The sequence below is a fragment of the Marmota flaviventris genome, chromosome 14 (genome assembly GCF_047511675.1).
Source record: "Marmota flaviventris isolate mMarFla1 chromosome 14, mMarFla1.hap1, whole genome shotgun sequence".
Classification (NCBI taxonomy): domain Eukaryota; kingdom Metazoa; phylum Chordata; class Mammalia; order Rodentia; family Sciuridae; genus Marmota; species Marmota flaviventris.
Window position 1 is genome coordinate 69,914,582 of NC_092511.1, and position 6,035 is coordinate 69,920,616.

Here is a 6,035-nt window from a genome sequence, read left to right on the forward strand (position 1 = left end):
GGTATAAACAAGATGTTTTTAAATATGAGCAGATTAGAAAAAGAAAACCTAAATATCTACGTATAAAATATGCAAACATGATGCATATTGTAAAAATATTATATGTATTCTACTTAATAGATTTAAAACAATTAAATTGAAAATAATTATAAAAGCAAAGGCAAAAATTAATGTTTATGCTGTTCATATCTGAGCAACATTGAATCCTAAATGCAGAAACATTAAAAAAAAAAAAAAAACATATATACTACCACTAAGACTCTTCACTTACATTTCTGTGGATAAAGCAGACCCAAGAAAATGATACAATTAATCTGAATGATATGTTCTATGGCACTGATATTTTATATGCATGTGTACATATATATTAGTTTGTGTATGTGTAAATATATCAAATATTACGTTTGAATTCAAGGGATCTTTTTATTATGTATTCTTAAAACAATAAGAGCTGAAATGCTTAAATAATACTTATCAAATGTGATACACAGCACTACAGTGTATAATATGCTGTTTTCCTTAATTTTTTATTTTAAAATTATAAATATATTCCTTTATTATTTTATTATCTTTCTGTTTGTCTTTATGTCCTTTAATATTTTAGACTTCTTTTTTTATAATTATTATCAGTAACATTTGAATTATTCTCACAGAAGATGCGAAAAATCATTCATCTTACCGAATCTTTACATTTTCATTCCCTTATCCCAAATGTATTTACATTGTTTTTCTGTATTCTTTTCATTTTGTTTCCACAAATTTTGATGATCCCAACTCTTGCTTGTGCATCTGATAGTGTGAGACACTGTGTAGCCATCTGAATGTGTAATTTTAATTTGTAATCCTGTATGTATAGAATTTGATACATTTACAAATACTCATTTTAGTTATTGATCACTTGATTGACTACAACCAATTCCCTAATATTTTCCTCAGAAATAGTTCATAGGAACTCTATTTCTTGGAGTTATTAAATAATCAAACATAACCATTTCTATTTTTTTCTCTAAAAATCAGTGATATATTTCATATAAATTAATGAGTCAGCCTTTCTGTTATTAAAGACCCACCTAGCATTGATCACTTTTTTCTAATATTCCTTGAATTATTACATTTATTCACTAAACAAATATTTACTGAGTTTATTACATGTAATTATGTAACTGTCTTGGTTTATATAATGGTGATACAGTCATAACAAAACAAGATAATGTTTTGGAGAAAATGCCTAACAGTATACTCCTAATCTTTGAAAAAATTGTGTGTACAGTAAGTCCTCAATATAAGATTGGTTATGATATATCAATTTTCCTTTCATATTATGAATATTTTTAATTGTTGATCTCAATTCTTTTTTCCCATTTTCATTTATTTTCTTTCTTTTTTTTGTTTTAATTAGTTACACATGACAGTACATTTATTTTTCTTTTTAAGTTTTGTATTATTTTTTTAATTGCACATATTTATGAGTTAGAGTATGATACATCAAATCAGAGTAATTGATGCTTTCATCTTATTTCCATTACTTTGTGTTTGGAGGCTTTGAGCCTAGTTATTCACAAAATAGTAAGAAGTTATTGTGAACTATAGTCACCCTACTGTGCTGTTGAGCAGTAGAACTTATCACTTCTCTTCAGCTCTGTTTTAGTATCCACTATCCAACCACTTTCTCTCTTCTCCCACACTTTCTAGCCTCTAGTCATTATTATTCAACACCCGGATAAACATTTTGTAGCATCCAATTTTTGTAGCAAGCAATTTTTGTCTTTTTTGGTTTGGCTTATTTCACTTAACATAACAGCCTCTATTCCATCCATTTTGCTGCAGATGAATATCATTTTAAATTGTTGTACAATATTTCTTTTTTATTTTCTTTAGTTGTAGTTGGATACAATACCTTTCTTTTATTTATTTTTATATGGTGCTGCGGATCGAAGGTGCTAGGGCCTTGAACATGCTAGGCAAGTGCTCTACCCCTGAGCCACAACCACAGCCCAGTTATATAACATTTCATTCTATGCAAGCTTCTTTTGTTGTTGCATATATTTTAATTATATCTTTAAAATTATAGTTTTCTGCAATTTATTTAGTTGTCTTGTTTCTGAGCACCATTTGGACCCTTTTGTTTATCTGACCCAGGTACATAAAATATAGGTAGACAGCAATTATAACTGAGATGGGTAGGGATAGTAGAGCTTGCTATTTATTCTCACTACATATAGTATAAAGCCTAAACGAAACAAGATTAATATGTATAAATACATAGCACATAAATAATTTTTATAAGTAAAACATAATTTTTTTTCTGAGATGCCTTCATGGCTTGAAGCTGGTCTTGTCACTGAGGCTTTGTGCTATGCTATCTTTGAACTATAGATCACATGTATGTTTTCCTTTAATAATAATTAAACTTAATAATAATTAAATAAAAGGCATAAAATAACAGCATGGGCTATATAGAGTAGTTTGGATGAATAGGTTGACTTAAGACTGATTCCAAAAAGATTTTGTAAAATGAAGCAAATCCATTACTACTGTAGTGGCATAGAATGACATGAGAGAATTACATTGTCTTCAACCATTTGTACATTTTTTGTTAATTTGCTTCTATTTGTAAATAAGCCATAGTAATGTATGTTTGAATTCCATACAGTGTGCTTAGGATGATATATCCTTCCTTTAGCTATTCCTGTTATAGTATTTATTTCTTGAATGCCTGTTTAGTTTCTCATTCCTACTATGTGTACTCTCTCATCTCTTTCTGTTGTCTTTGAGATCTATTTTAGATTGTAATTTCTTGTTGGAATTCTTGATAAAAAGTATATAAAGAGTTTTCAATAACGCTTTCCTGGTTTTCCTTCTGGTTGCTTATGGATGCTTTTCATGAGATGGGGACACATATATATTGTCTCTGCAGTCATAATACTAGAAGATAAATAATATGTTTACTTTTTTTCCCCAAAACTTTAAATACAGTGAAAAGACTCTACCTGAATATTTTGGATTTATTTTAGTTCTTATATCTCCATATGAAGAAAAAAGAATAAATAGATAAACAAGAAGACATAACACAGAATATTTTAAAAGGTTAGATTTTTTCTATATGATTGTATTTATCATTTATAAGAATAAAATCAGAAAAAGAAAAAAAATAATCTATCATTTATTTAGATTAATTAAACATGAATTTCAGAAACAGAAAATAAAATATAGGTAGCATCAGAGTCACATTTAACTCATAAACTGTAATGAGTTGTGGATGGTTTAAAATTATAAAATAAATCAGAAAATAATTTTAAAAATATAAATAAATATTGCATTTTCAGAAAGAAATACTTTTAAATATGAATAGAAATCTAACAGAAAAAAATCTCATCAAAAAAGGTAAAAAGTAGAAAGTTTATATCTGTCAAAAATGACAACAAAATTGACAATATTGATCACAGAAGAAATTTGTGCAAATTATTAAAAAAACTCTATAATCTAATGTATGTACAAAAAACATTAACAGGCAGCAATGATGTCATGAAGACCAAAATGATTACAAAGAACCACAAGGCATTACAACTTTCCACCCTATTTAAATTATGCTTAATATTTACTGCTAAAAATACAAAATGGTATAACTTTAGAATATGATTTGATGACACTAAAATTTATAAAAATCTAAATCCCCATGAAATCTATATCTTTGATCCTGAGAATATTGTTTTTCATAAAACATTTTAAGTATTTGATTATAAAGGTAAGAAAAGAGTGAGAAAATATGCTTTGGGAATTTTAATCAATGGAAAAACTGCCAATATATTCTTTTGATATCATAGCACTCATTTACTGCAATAATGTAAGACAAAAAAAAAAATGACCTATGTATACAACCTAGTAACAAAATTTTATATGTTCTGTTAGGATGAATCTGTGTGTATGAACAATGAATTAGGTAAGCATTTTTAGTATTTAATTTCATTTACATTATTACATTGTTTGTTAAATATGGATATATTTATTACTCATGTATCAATATCTTTATGAATTAAATGTTCCATTAAGTTGGTTACTTTTCATAGGTTATTTTATAATTCACCTCTAAATTAGGATGGAGTGGCTTCATTTAAAAAAAATAGAAGTCACTGTTTTCTTTATATTTTAAGAACAGTAAAAAATCATATTAAGATAATAAACCACATGCACTTGTATTTATCACTCAGCTTTAATAGAATTATTTCAATGATTTGCCAAAATTTGCTTCAGCTTTTTTTTTTTTAATTAGCACTGTTATCTGCTTTGAAAATGCTGCTGTCCATCTATGTGTGTGTTTGTGGTCATAGAAAAATCTTTGGTTTTCACTCAGCACCTTGAGATGCAAAATGAAGGAATTTATTCAATTTTTTTTTAATTAAAACATTTTAATTTTTAACTCACACATAATTGTTTATATACAAGGGGTACAGAATGGCATTTCAATACATGCATCCAGTGTATAATCATCAGATCAGGGTAATTGGTATATCTACAGCATTAGGCATTTATCATTTCTTTTTGTAGGAAAGAGTCAAAAGCCTCTCTATTATTTATTTTGAAATATTAATTGCTATAAAATGAAGTTATCATACTGTGCTGTAAAGCATTATGAGTAATTCCTCCTATCCATCTGCTTCCCTATGCCCATTAGCTGTTTGTTCTTCCTCCCCGTACCATTATTAGTAACTATAATTCTATTTTTTTCTCCTTTGATTTCAACAGTTTAGCTTCCATATCTAAGTGCAAATTTGTGCATGGCTTAGTTATTGTAACATAATGCCCTCTAGTTCTATCCATGTTTTTGCAAATGCCATATTTTATAATTTTTTGGCTATATAATAGTCCACCACATAGACACACACACATACATCTGAATAAAGAAAACATATTTACACTATGTATTTTTTATTCATTCATTCATTGAGGGAAAACTATTTTCTTTCCTCATCTTGGCTATTATGAAGTGTTTTACAATAAACATGCAAATGCAGATGTTGTTTTAACATACCAATTTCAGCTCCTTTGCATAAATCTGAGTTGGTGGTTAACTGGATGATATGGCAGTTCTATGTCTTGGTCTTGAGAAAACTTCATACTGTTCTCCATAATGGCTGTATTAGTTGACATTCCTCCTATCAGTGTACCAGAGTTCTCCTTTCTCTGCATCCTTGTCAGAATTGATTTATTTCTCTTTCTGATAATTGTCATTCGGACCAGAATGAGAATGACATTGTTGTTCTTATTTGAAAATAGAGGGATTTTTACTTCTCTTTTCTTACTAAGTGATAGGCACCATTGGATACAAACATTCTATATCATATTTCTGAGACATTCTTTCCTGTTATTTATCCTGTTCTATCTAAATGACCAATGTAATATCTCATTGCTGCTACTCAGAGATACTGTATCCCACAACCTCCAGAGTCTCATCCCTTGATGTAAGATGAATTTTCTAGTCAGTAAAGCTGCTTACCAAATTCTGTGTTTTCTCAATTATTTTGAACATCCTATAAAGTATAATGATATTAATATTAGAAATTCTTAAAATCAGAATAATTTAAATATATTTGTTAGATAAGCTAAGAAGCATTAAGAATTTGAAATGTTAGCCTAATTGTGAATTAAAACACTGTTCTATTACAGATTCATGGATAACAGAAATACATAAATGGTTGGTTAGATACAAAGGGCTGTATAGCAAGAAGAATACAGCTCAGAATATTTGATTTATTTTCCCTTTCCTCAAGTCCTATGAGTAAAATGCTGATGATCCTGGAGCTTATGAAAACTGTGCCTACCACTTATAGTTTGAATTCAGCAGAAAAGGAATCTACTAAAAAGGCATTGGGTAGTTCACAGAATAAAACATAAAACCTGTGTTAAGGGTCACCCCCAGTGGTTTCTGCTTCTTTATATCAACAATTTCCAATGTCAGGTACATTTAGCTGGTACATTCTTTACTTTATTTTTCTACACAGAAAGAAATAAAAAGTTTTGATTCTATAGTCAAAGGA